Source organism: Heterocephalus glaber, unplaced genomic scaffold, assembly GCF_053883595.1.
Source record: "Heterocephalus glaber isolate CG9 unplaced genomic scaffold, H.glaber_assembly_v1.0 deba00001662, whole genome shotgun sequence".
Classification (NCBI taxonomy): Eukaryota; Metazoa; Chordata; class Mammalia; order Rodentia; family Bathyergidae; genus Heterocephalus; species Heterocephalus glaber.
The window spans coordinates 17,668,679-17,682,667 of NW_028258403.1; the positions used below are offsets into that span (position 1 = coordinate 17,668,679).

At 36.3% G+C, this 13,989-nt stretch overlaps 1 protein-coding gene across 1 annotated transcript in view; it reads right to left on the reverse strand.

Annotated features, from left to right (window-relative positions):
- Positions 1-13,989, reverse strand: part of Slc25a21 (solute carrier family 25 member 21) — a 188,617-nt gene that overhangs the window by 127,069 nt on the left and 47,559 nt on the right. The window contains exon 2 of the mRNA XM_087197133.1: positions 9,278-9,361. The gene's annotated coding sequence lies outside the window, so the exon portion shown is untranslated. The remainder of the gene's footprint in view (positions 1-9,277; positions 9,362-13,989) is intronic.

A 13,989-nucleotide genomic window follows, 5' to 3' on the forward strand; every position in this document is an offset into this window, starting at 1 on the left:
CCCTTTCCAAAACAGGAGATTTGGAAGAATAAAACTGGCTTCAATTTACTAGATGCCATATTTTAGACCTGAGCTCATCACTCTTAAGAGTTACCAGATAAAGTTTGCTAAAGTTTATTCTCCAAATTCTAAGCTTGCCTGTTAAATTTCCTTCTTCCTTTCTTTTTCCCTAGATATAGAGAAAATTTGCTGTAACACCATTAAGCAGTCTGGGCAGGCCGGAAATTATCTCTGTAGTGTGGGAACAGGAGTAGCTCAGCCTATTTTCTTTGGTCATCATCACCATATTTGTGAAAAAATGATGGATTTGAGGGAGCTCTGGTAGGTACCTGGAAGGGCTTCTTTAGTAAAATAAAACAGAGCTGGGAAAAGGCAGGCAGATACCAGGAAAGTCATTACAGAAGTCACAGTGCACTTCTGGCATCTACTAAAAACAGATTTCACTTGGGAAAACCATGCTTGCACTCAATACCATGTGACCTACACACACTAGGGGTGCACTGCAGATTATCTCAGGGGGCTGGTGCAGATTCCATCTGAGTGAAGATTCAGCTGTATGTTAAGTTCACTGGATCTATAAACAGACAAAAGAGACCATCTCCGGGATAAGGAAACAGTAATGCCCAGAACCATCTAACCCACTCCAGCTTGGCAATGCTGAGTGGATGAGGTGGTTTCTGCTAGTTGAGAAAAGAGAAGAAAATCAACAGCAAAACTATTGAGCATTGTCAAGTTGGAACTTGGTTTAGGTAGTGAGGATCTAGACTGTGAAAATCACTACAATTTCTGGCTGTGGGAAGAGTTAGCTTTTCCTTTGTCTCTTCAACCCCAACATGTTCCTGCATTTCTATGAGGGTGCAGAGACCACTTTTCTCAGGGCACTTCCTGCAAGAGCAGGTCTATTTTCTGAGGATGTTTTAACAATCAGCCAGCCATACTAGATTTGGTAAACTCCCTTTAAAAAGTAGATCCACTAAGGCATCAAATGTGGCCAAAGGTCTTAGAATGAGTCCACCAATAACAAGGAAATGTCCAAATCTTACTAAGTTGTTGATTTAGAGCCTAGGCATCCCACTTCTTTTGTCTGTGTCACAAGCCACTCATTCCCCTTCTTAATGAAAACAAGAGGGAGTGATTATACCTCCTGGGGCTGTGCCATTTATGCTGTCTGAAAGGCACTTCAATGAGTGGCACATTATCTCACACATCTGGAGTTTACCAAATTAGCCAATTATGCTGGAGCTCATAAAATGAGGCCTTAAATGTCATTTAACTAGAAAATATTATAATCACCAAGTGGTCTGATTGTAAGATGATACTTGGGGCAGCATCAGTGGTTACAGAAAACAAATCGTGAAACAAAACACAGTTCAAATGTCCCCCTCAAATGCAACCGCATATTTTCTACAGCAATATTTTCTGAAGAATACCATATTTCTCAAGGCACCAGCAACCAACATGTTTCTCATTTGAAACTAGGTTTAATATGACCTCATTGTTTCCTATTTGTTTGCCTTGAGCAAACCAATGCACAAGATTTGTTCTCATAAGAGAGCTAAGGAACATAGAGGATGAGAGTAGACTCACCAAAACTCATGAACTTAGGGAGCTATCTGCAAGAGATCCTATAACCATTGAATTGAGTGTCTTGAGCTGCCAGAGGCTTGTGGTGCTGCCTAAATGTCATCCAAAATTTAGTTGACTGAACATATACTGGTCTCTCAGAACTTCCATACGGTACTTAAGAAAGAGGCAAAAGCTGCTTTAAATTGCTGTGTGATTTGAGGGCAGAAATATTAAAGATGATAGACTATTTAAAAATTTAGGGTTTATAACCACTATTTCCTTATTGCCTTCTTTCCAATCATTAAATAACAGATTTTGGTCTTCAGTGAAAGGAGATAGAGCATAATGGAAAAACCAAGGCTATGGCACTAATAACTGTGTGACCTTGGACATTTAATTTCTCTGATTTTCAGTTATTTTATATAAAGTATGGGATAAAGGTGATGGGTTATGTTGAGAGCAGTGCTGTGCTGAGAATAACACATGAACAAATCCCAGCACAGTGCAGGGTACCCTGAAGGAAGGAAGTATTAAATTCATGTCTTCCTTTACCTGTTACCAGAATATCTTTGGCTCTTTTTACTTCTTTATTTCTCCTTATTTCAGGAAGAATGGCCTCTTGGAATGGAGGAACAGTAAGAAGACTGTCCTGGTTTTATGTTAACACCCTCCATGAACATCATTGTCACTCTTGTTAAAGGAATGACAAGTACTAAAGAGACTAGGAAAGCTTTTGTGAGGTACTCTGAGGCAAAGGGAAGTGAGGTCTTATGTGTGGACACATAGCAAACAGGGAGAGCAGCCCAAGGTGAATTTACAAAATGAAACTGATTGGTTTTAGAGCTGGGGTCCCCAAGCTCTGGACCATGGACAAATACTGGAAAGGGTTGGGTCTGTCTGGGCTGCTCAGTCAGAACATGACTGGCAAGCCAGCATGCAAAGCTTCATCTGTGCTTATAGCAGCTCCTTCTAGCTCACATTATGGCCTGAGCACTGCCTCCTGTCAGAACAGCAGTGGAATTAAGACTCTTATAGGAGCAGGAACCCCACTATGACTTGCACATGTGAAGGATCTAGGTGCAAGCTCCCTATGGGAATCTAATGCCTGGTGACCTGAGGTGGAGCTGAGGTAGTGATGCTAGTACTGGGGAGCAGCTGCAAATACATTAACATTAGCAGAGACATTTGACTGCACAGAGACCATAATAAATCAGTTGCTTTCAGATTCATATCAAAACTCTATCAGTGAGTGACAAACCACATCTGGAGGCAGGTTTTATAATGGCAAATGAACTGATATACTTCAATTGTACAGCTGGATCTGGTGCAGGATTTAAGTTAGAATCTGACACTTGTTTTAGCCTGTGCATGGCTGGCTAATTATTTTATTTACTACTTCTGTCCACACCTCTTTTGTGCACTGCACACTTGTTTTGGCCTCAGTTTTTATAAGCCCTCAAGCTAATCCCAACCAAAATGAGTGAAGTAAAAGTGTCACTAGAAAGCTTCTTTGAAAAGGAGATAGACCCATTGATAAGACAGCAGAAGAATCTAAGATTGCCAGCAAAGAGAGGTGAAATTAAAAGAAAATGTTGAATTTTACTTAAATTAGGGGTTCTTGATTCACATTCTCTAAGTCCACTTTGCATAATATGTGATCAGATAAAGCCAAAATGCCACTTGGAGACAAAGCATTCTGCATTAAAAGACAAGCCTTTGGAGTTTTTCAAAAGAAAAAACATAAACACAAAGAACAGAAGTAATTATTAATGACCACCACTTCATCAAATGTGTACATACTGAGAGTATCATTATTAGTGGCTAGCTGCCTTGCTAAAACTAAGAAGCCCTTTACTGTTGGTAAAGAATTCAACTTACCTGCTGCTAAAGACATTTGTTGTGATTTTTAAAAACTTCTAGTTCAAAAGGTGGTGTGTATTCCTCTTTCAGCTAGCACCATAACTAGATGATCTGATGAAATAGCAGAGGATATTGAAGAACAATTTTTAGATAGAAGTGAGACCCCATGGTATGGAACTCAGGGTGCTGAGTCTACCCATGTTGACAACAGGCAACAAGGCTTGTTTGGAGGTAATATATATTTTCAGGAGGATGTGTATAAGGATATGTAATGTATACATTCATTGCCAAAGAAAACCACAGCTGCAGAACTATTCAAGTTTTTGAATGATTACATATCAGGAAAACTGAATTGGTCGTTTTGTGTTGATATATGCATGTACAGAGTGGTTGCCATGAATGGATAGCTTGCTGGTTTCACTATTTGGGTAAAAGAAGTTGCTTCTGAATGAATCTATGCACTATGTCATCCATAGAGAAATGCTGGCTAGCTGGAAAAAAAATGTCACCTGAACATAACAAAAGTTTACAGGATATGACTAAAATTATCTACCACAATAAAGTGTATGCTATTAACTCATGTCTCTTTATTCAGCTCTGTGAAAGGATGGATCCAGAGTAAACGTATCTTCTCTTATGCACACAAGTAGATGTCTTTCTAGTGGTAGATTACTAGCCAGAGTTTTTGAATTACAAGAGCCACTCTAGAGATTTCTTTTAGAAAAACAGTCACCACTGGCAGCATATTTCACTGACACCTTACTTACTTGTGTGACATATTCAATGTGTTTAATCTATTACTTTAGTGAAGAACAACAACTGTGTTCAAATTGGCAGATAAGGTGGTTACACTATAAACCAAACTGGAATTATGAGGCTAATAAGTGAATATCGAGACTTTTGACATATTCCAAACATTAACAAAGATTTTTAAAGAGGCTAAGCTGAAAACTTATTTTTCTCAGCTAGAGCATGATCATCTATCTCAGCTTTCAGGATTATTCCATATATCTATCTCAGCATTATTCCCAGAAACAAAAAGTCCTCCAAACTGAGAAGGAATACATCTACCACTCATTTGTGAATAAGTCAGGTGAATCAATTTGTCTGTGCTAGAAGAGGATCAACTGTTTAAGATGGAAGTAATTGCAATAGTATTTTTGAGTAGTCTCAAAAATATGCTTGTGACAACTTCAAATCTCCATATATTCAGGATTAAAATCAAGACAGAATATCCTAAAATTGTCACAAAATCACAGAAAAGCCTGCCTCCATTTCCAACATCCTATCTTTGTGAAGCAGGATTTTCTGCTGTAACAGCAATCACAACAAGATTATGGAGTAGATAAGATATGAAGAATATATTTCAGCCAACATTGTCTCCCATCACTCCCAGATGGGACCAACTAGTTGCAAGAACAAAAGCTCAGGGCTCCCACTGATTCTGCATTATGATGAGTTGTATAATTATTTCATTATCTATTACAATGTAATAAATGTAATAATAAAAATTAACTGCACAATAAATGTAATGGGCTCAACTCAAGCCTCCACCTCACCCCCTCCCAATCCATGGAAAATTATCTTCCAGGAAACTGGTCACTGGTGCCATAAAGGTTGGGTACTGCTGTTTCAGAGGCTTCTAATTAACTAGGCAGTATCTTTACATCTTCTGACCTTACTTTATCACAAAAGATGTTCCTAGTGGTGAGTTTATTTTTGTTAAACCAGAGAAGGTTGGAGAATCCTGGTGATAATGGAGGAACTCTCAACAGAGACCATGGCAAATTTCTTTTCTGCTTTCATTCCCTAGGAGTTGTCCCTTCTATGTAGCCTCATTGGTAAAAGCTAACTAAGTATGAGAATTCCACATAATAAACATCTCTACCTACAATCTGGGAGGCATTTTCAAACATGATGTGACTTCTGGTTTAAATATATAATGTTTTTAATAAAAGTGCAATCTATGATTTTTTTTTTCTGGTGCTGAAGATTGACCTCTCGGCCTTGTGCATTCTAGGCAAGTGCTGTACCACTGAGCTCCATCCCCAGCCCTATCTATGCTTTTAAGAAAGACAAATCTTAGAAACTATAAAGGCAAAGGTATTTTGATGTGGTTGAATTACTGTCTCTTTTTGAAAGCATGTGAATTCTGGGAAGAAGGTGGGAAGGGCATGTTTAAGAATATTTGTGAGTACTATTTCACTTTCTTGTAGTGGGAAAAGGGTGTGTTTGGGCAGATGCTAAATGTATAATGGAAAAGGACTAGATTTCAAAACCTTTAACTTAGAGGAGATAGATAAAGGTAGGAGAGATAGTAACAGTCAAATTAACTAGTGCTAATCCTCTCAAAGGCTGTTGAACAAACTGACCTCTATGGACCTGAGTAAAAATAACCTTTAAAATCATAGTATATGCTAAAAACTAAATAATAAAATCAAAAGGATCTGCTTTTACTAAAAAAATCAACACAGCATGTATTAAAAATGTTTCTTTCTTTGTTTGTTTGTCTGTGGTTAGCCTAAGACTATGAAATGCTCTTGGTCCATATTAAAATTAACAGGCATCTTTTCCTTTTGCATTTTTTACAAATATTTCTGTCTCTAAAACTAGAGCTCTCTGGCCTTTGGCTAACAGCATCTCCAGATCCACAGGCATTGCAGAAAAATGTCAATTTTCTCTAGAAGCAATTACATATACAGCATAGGAGACGCCAATTTTACTATCCAGGGACCACACATACTGTGTGTTTGTTATATTATTTGATATCAAAGCAGAATTTTTTTCCCCTAAAACACACATGAAATAAAGAACACCCACATCCAATTCAGAGATATCTGTTACAGCTTACAGAACTTGGCAATGCAGACATGACTGGTTTACTGGGAAGGAATATTATATTGACTATATCTAGTCACTATTATTTTTTTAACTTTATGTATATTTTGGGTTAAATGAACATGATTTTTATTCCACTTATTAAAAATACAAATATATTTTCACTGTATATCAATTAGGTATCACATCTCCAAAGTATGAGTAAGAAGGACTTACTGATCCTTTGTTACTAGAGGACTTCAAATTGTTTCATCAGTTATTACCATAATTTCAGATAGTGATCTAAAGCATACACTACCTCCCTTGTTTAATTTTGCAGCATTATGATGTTGGTGTGATGACTTTCATTCATGTGTTTAGTGTGTGCACATCATCTCTACTCCATGACAGACACAGGCATTAGGAATACAGAACTAAGTGAGACATGGCCCTTAGGTAAACATATTTTGGGGTAGAAAAGGAAGGACAAGGAGTTACATGCTTGATTTTTTTTTTATAGTATATATTCAGAAAGCAAAGGAAGGAAGGAAGAGAGGAAGCAGGAGGGAGGAAAAATGGTAGAAAACACAGAGGATGAAAATAATTCAGCATATGATAGAGAAAATGTGGTCAGGAATGGTGAAACTCGAGGTCGCCTTTGAATCAAAGGGGCTAGTTTCTTGGTTAGATTAGAGGAGTAGGTCCTCTAGGAATACAGAAGTGCATGCAAAAGCCATGAGAGTGGGAGAGACTACAGAACTGCAAAGCATTCACTTTTCTTAGAGCATATCTGTGCATGAAGAATGAGCATGGAGAAAAAGGAAGGGGCACACCAGGTGGGGTCTGCACACAATGAAAATAATTTGGACTTTATATTGCAGGCTATGTTTGCACATACTCCCCAAATGCTGTAAAGTAAAATAATTATAACAGTATGAAACTGGCATAGAGATGAACTAATGAGACAGAAGAGGAAGAGGAGAAACAGAATAGAAAATCTAGATGATGTATATGCAGACATTTAAAATATGAAAAAGGTAGCATTTCCTATAGTGAGTAAAGGGTGGGATTTTCAAGAGGCGTTTGAAAATTGAGTAACAATTTCAAAATGAAATTTAATTCCTATAGACCACACTATTCATTTAAAAATTCTTAGATGAATTAAACATTTGCATATAAAAATACCAGAAGGAAATATTTAATATCTTGGGGTTAGAGGATGTAATTTTGTTTTATTTTGTTTTGTTTTACTATGACATTGTTATATAGTTCAAAGGAAAAAGTGATAGGCTCACAATATCATAATCCTCAAAAAATCATTAACTTCTGAAAGGGTAAGACACTACATGTAGTTGTAAGCAATTGACTTAAGAAAAAATATTTAGAACTATGTAGCATTCAAAGAATTTGAATCTATAATTTATACCACACTAAGCTATTACAAATCAACTTTTTGAAAATTTAATCTTAGATAAATGGGTAAAGGACACAAACAAGAAATTCATGAAAGAAATGACACCTAATGACATCAAAGTATGCTCAATGCCAGTGACAATCAAAGGAATACGATTAAGACAGTTATCTTTTTTATAGCAGATGTCAACAGGAGCTACATAGCAGTGACAAATATCCCAAATATCTGATAATGTTCTGTGGTTGAGAGGGTGAGGTGAAATGGAAATTCTCAAATACCAAGGGTATAAACTCAGTATTTTTTTTGGAAAGTAATTTGTCAGCATCTATGATATCATTTGATTCTATGAATTGATAGCAATTTGTTTTCTATATAATATACATGTATAAAATATTAAATGTTTTAAAATATAAACATATTAAAATACACAAATATACACCTATAAATGTGCAATGACTGTATAAGAATATTTATTGCACTATTATTTATAATAGCAAAAATCTGAAAAAAATTAAGATTCACCTAAGGAATTAATTTAATAAATTGTAGCATATAGCTGTTTTTAAGGATATATTGGCCTGAAAAGATATTACTGATGTAGGTTTGACTAAAATAAATTATTAGTAAAATAGTTTTTATAGTATAATCTGTCAAGAGAGGTAATGAACTACAGAGGGTCAAGCTGATACGGATTTGAGGTCCAGCTCCTCTACTTACAAACATGTGAAATTTACTAACTTCTCTACATTTTTTTGAATTCTGTCCAACTGGAGTGGAACCTACCTTGCAGAGTTGTAAGGAGAATTCTAAGTATATAATAGAGTCTAAATATATATTAATTATCATTATTGTAAGATGTTCAATAGTTATTTTTAAGCAATTCTCTTATGAAAATAATTTTTGAATGCAAATATATTACATAACCAGAGAGCTTCTCTGAAAAGGGGGAAAGACCCAATGATGATACAGTGGGAGAATCTAAGACTGGGGAAAAAAAGCTACATTTAAAAGAAAGTACCAACAGTCCCCTGCATTATGGTAATTATTTCACTACATACTGCAACATAATAATAACAGAAATAAAGTGCACAATAAATGTCATGTGCTGGAATCTCCTCTTCCCCACCCACCCCAGTCTATGGAAAAGTGTCTTCCACAAAACCAGTCCCCAAAAAGCTGGGGACCATTGATCTAATAGATATGATAATGGATTTGATGCATCAGTTTTTGACACAGATTTGTTTTGATTGCATATTTATAAACCAGTGTGCAAACAAGGAATGCATTTGGGGATTATTTTTAAGTACAAAATAAAGAACTGTCAAGTTTAGGTGGCCTTGGTTATAAGAACTTTTGAAAACCTTAATGATATAAATTGGAAACTGTCCTCTAATCATTAAGCAAGCTATTAATAACCTTTTCTGTGGAAGTTTCTACTACATACATATTCAGTTTTTAATCATGTCAGGAAAAATACAACAAAGTTGGAAAGCCCACTTTTAAGTGTTTTCCCAATAAAGCTAGGAAAATAAACTATGGAAAATGAGAAAATATGTTTTGCACAAATACATTAACATGCCTCTCTCAACAAAGGGTCTATGTATCAAAAACAATACATACCCTTCTGTTCGAAAAATCCTCCGAAAGCTGTCTCCTAAGCTTTTATAACTGTTTGGATCAGTTGTACTTCTCTGAATCTGGAACCTAGAAATAAAAAACAAACAAAAACATTCAAGTCAAAGATTTTGCAAAATGATTTTTTCCCATTTTTCAGTCTTAGAAATTCAGGGTTTTTTTTTCAGATTAATATAAAGTTCTGGTCTTTGCTATAGATTTTATTGACTTGATTATCTTATATAATCTTTGCCTTATTTCTGTAGAATTTAATAGAAACTATAGAAAAGGATTTTTTTCATCTGCTACTTTGTCAAGCAGATGCATCCTGAGGCATTTACATTTTTTTACTTTTGTGAAAAGCACACACAGATGTCATATATTAACATATAATTCAAAATCTGAAGATGTGTATGAAACAAATATGTAGCTCTAAATCCTATCTTAATTGGTATTTCTTGATGATGATTTAACATAAAGGTAAAAAATATTGAGGAGCTAATATGGCCTACCTTGGATATTGCTTGTGAATCTGGAATTAATTCTGGCAGGCAGGTGCCTGCAATTGGAGTGAGAATTGGGATTGTATGTTGGGGTCATATTACTATGCAGTTTATTATGTTGTTCAATTAAAATGTTCCTCCTCCTCCTCCTCTTTCTTCTTCTTTTTGAGTATGAATATTTACCTCAGAACTCTCACCTTGCAAACGTGGATGTTTCCAGGACTAGGTCTTAATTTTTTATTTTGAATTTTCCCTAAGGTTTGTTTCTGAAGAGACTGATAACAAGTACTTTCATTTCTCCCCAACCCCAATTGTTCACCATTCTCTAGTTTATTTCATCAGCCTACTCTTGGGTTTTACATTCTTATTCCAATTCTGATTTAAGGCCCTTCTTCTCTCTCCTCTGTTTCCCACCACAATTTCACTTGTTTCTTTTCTTTTCTTTTCTTTTTTTTTTTTTTTGTACTGGGGATCGAACTCGGGTCCTTGCACTTGCGAGGCAGGTGGCGGAACCACTGAGCTAAATCCCCAGCCCCTCACTTGTTTCTTTTTTTAAAAAAATAACTTTTCAAAATTGCTGCCAATACTATTTATTTTACGAGGTTTTTCATATTGTTGGCTTCGTGATATGAACACAGCATTACTTCCAAGAATAATGTACTTTATATGTTCTAGGCTCAGGGAATTATGCTGAAGACTGATACACATCACAGAGAAGAGTAGATATACTGCTTTGATTGAGGCCATTGGGCAAATTAATTGAATAAATTTATCAAAGGTAAGAAGTGAAGCTGGAATCACATTTGGTTTTACAAAGTGGAAAGCTGCTAAAAGTTTCTGGGCAGGAGAGTATCTGTTCAGGAATGTGGGAGGTAAATTTCTGAGCACAGTTCCTGGCACATGCAAGTCCTTAAATAAGTATTAGCTGATGAGATGGAGTAGAGTGGGAGTACGGAATGGAGAACAATTATGAAGGCATCACAAGTGAAAACAACATAAATGAAGAAAAGGGGCACATGTTAGGTAGTCATGTTTCTCTTAAATAAAATTTTTTGTTGATATATTCAGCACATTCTTTTGATCTTTCACACAGCAAATAATTTTCCACAATCCTATACCTACAATTGCCAAACTTTAAAGAGTCATAAATACTCATCTTTAGAGGGATTTTTTGGGTCAAATTTCCACCTGTATTGGATCAGTTTAGATTAATTACACTCTTAAATTTAAATTGCACAGAGAGTATAAGAAGGTCATATTCAGAATAACTAACTCATTTAAATTGTTTCAGATCTAAAGATGATTTTGGTAGAAGACTCAGCAAGTTCTGTCTAGCCTAAGAACAAGAGTTGATGGTCAGGCAGATGTACCATATTTGGGTATTTTTGGCCTATAACATATATAGATGAGATAACTTGGTACTTTGAATACAAATGAACTAACATTAAACAGAAAATAATACAATGGAGGTTTGTACAAAAATAACTGGAAAATATAAAACAATTTTTAATATATGACTTTGGTTTTAGTTCAAATAAAGCAATCCCATCTCTGCAGTTGCATATTTATAACCCATATTCATTGCTGAGTATGAAACACTTTCTTATGTCTAGTTGAGAAAACCAAGACTTTTCTCTACTTGTTCTTTTAAGAGAGTTATTTAAAACAGTCTCATACATTATAAAAAAGTATTACATGCACATAGACGTTTTTCATAATACCTGTAACAATCTTTTGTTAATATATTTACTTCAAATTCCTTTCTAGATGCTTTTCTCCCAAAGTATGAAGTTTTTTCTTAATGTATGCCATATACACAATAGGTTTTACAAAATCCCAGGGCAGTATGTCCACTCTGAAGCAGCATAAAAAAATATGAGCAAAAATAGTTGTCAGTATAAGGGAAAACATCCAAAATGTCAAGCAGCCTGGGCAGTAGGGTTATCCAGGTGTTCACAGGGAAGGGGGTTACTGTTTTCCTCAGAGAGTTAGGGAGGGTTTCAGGAAGGAAAGGGGATTTGAACTGGTCCTCCTGGGATTCAGAGAGGCAGAAAGAGTAAACCAAGGGGAAGCATTTCAGGTGGGAAAGGGACAAAGGCCAGTGAGGGAAATCTCCCCTTTCTAATGGGGAAATGAGAAAAAAGACCCTCCTCCACCACAGAGCCTGGCTATCCATATTTCCTCCAGGAAGATGTTGTAGCACTTGGCTAAAGGCACAGGCTTGATTTCTCAGGCTGGGTGAAGACTCAGCTGGTTAGCAAAGGGTACTTGGCAGGTAAAGCCAAAGGCCGATACAGAACTTTCAACCTTCTTCTGCACATAAGCCCAGCACTTCAGCTACCTCCAGATGGCTATGCCACAGTTGTGCAGCCCCAGTCTTAGATGTGAAGAGTCACCAGAGAGACCAAAGCAAACACACCCTCATGTCTAGGAAGTCGACCTTTAACCCTCTTTTTCTGCTGGTATTAGAGACTTGAGCTTTATCTAAGATGTCTGCAAGTTCAGGCAATACCCATGCTTTCACAAACATGAATATAGAGAATAGTTACTTCATAACTAACTAGCTAACTAACCTGGCTCCTGGGAGTCTAGACACTTCACTCCTCAATTATGGTTTCTTTCTGTTTTTAGACTCCAAGAAATAATATTTCCAACGCATTATTCATTCAGTTAATATGAGTTTCCTATCCATTTTAGAACTGGAAACAAAGGCAATCAGTGAGATCTTTGAGTACTTCTTATAAAAGCTGACTGTCTGATGAATGATGCTGTATTCTTTACTAACAAGAAAGGCAACATCAAAATACCTACATGAGGGGCCAGGGATTTAGTTCAGTGGTTCTGCCACTTGCCTCACAAGCGCAAGGTGCTGAGTTCAATCCCCAGTGGAAAACAAAACAAAACAAAAAAACCCAACCTACATGAAAAGAGTTCACAAACTTCTCTGGATGAGCAATGCAAAAGGACAGACAGGCATGTCAAACACTAATGCCTCAGTAAAGCCTCCCGAACAGTCCTTGCTATGTTAAAGCAGTTGGAAGGGCCATTAAGCAGGTGAAGGCAAGCAGTGTTTCTTCTACTGTGAATCTCACACATAGCATGTCTACACTTTGCAGAGCAAAAGTATGTGCAGCATTTAGTTCCATTACACATGACTTATTCTGATCACAGAGTTATCAGTTCTTCTAAGGAATCTGTTTCAAGTAGATATAATTACAGTGCATTTTGGTCAATAATGGTGAAAGAGCAATTTTCTTCTTCCTTTCCACTACATTTCAGCAACTTAAAAGATTTCTCTCCTGGACTGAAGCTTTACATCAGTGTTTTCCAAGCTGCATTCTGTGCTAACAAATCCTACGCTGAGGGAAACAGTTTCCCAGTTACGTAATAGAACTCTTTGTAAAACTGCAAAGGCAAAGCCACACTACTCTTGATTGCATTCAGAAGAAAAGGCTGGGCCTCTCCATTGTCCTAATAATAGCAGCTCGGACACATCAGGAATCTCCATCTGAGTAACTTATTTTATTAGAATGAAAATTTGCTGCCAAACAGACAAACTAAACAGTAGAGTCATGCCCAAGAAATATTCAGGGCCTGATATCTAGTCAGAATCAAACACAAGGGAAAGGAGGGTGACTCCATTGAACCTTGGGCTACACTGCAAAGCATCCAGTGAAGCAGTCTGCCACAGTGTCCGCCTGCATAGCACTGTGCCACACCATAAATATTAAGCAAGTTGTTGTGGTGACCATCAGGACCAGGAAGGGCTTCTTCCTGTTCATGACCCAATGCAAAAATATATTTTGTAAAGTAAAAAATGTTTTCACTCATTACATCTTTTTTTTCCTGTAGATGTATCAGGATCTTGATTATAGCGTATCCTGCTCACCCAATTGTGTGCTCACTGAAACCCATTTTAAACTTGTCTGTGGCTTCTCAGCATAGTTAGATAAGCAACTTCAACTTATCTGTGGACTGCTGAAGACATTGCTGTAGGAAAGAAGTGTGCAAGAAATACAATGGCTTTGCTGCCATTAAAAACTTTATGACAAGGTATTTGAAAATTCCAAAATGTCAAATTTAAGAAGTGCCTTTATTTCCAAAGAACTGAAAGTTTCAGAATGTGTGTATATGTGTAAATATATATATATATATATAATTTATTTACTCACATTTTTATATGATTATAAAATTCATGTATTTGTATCTTCATAT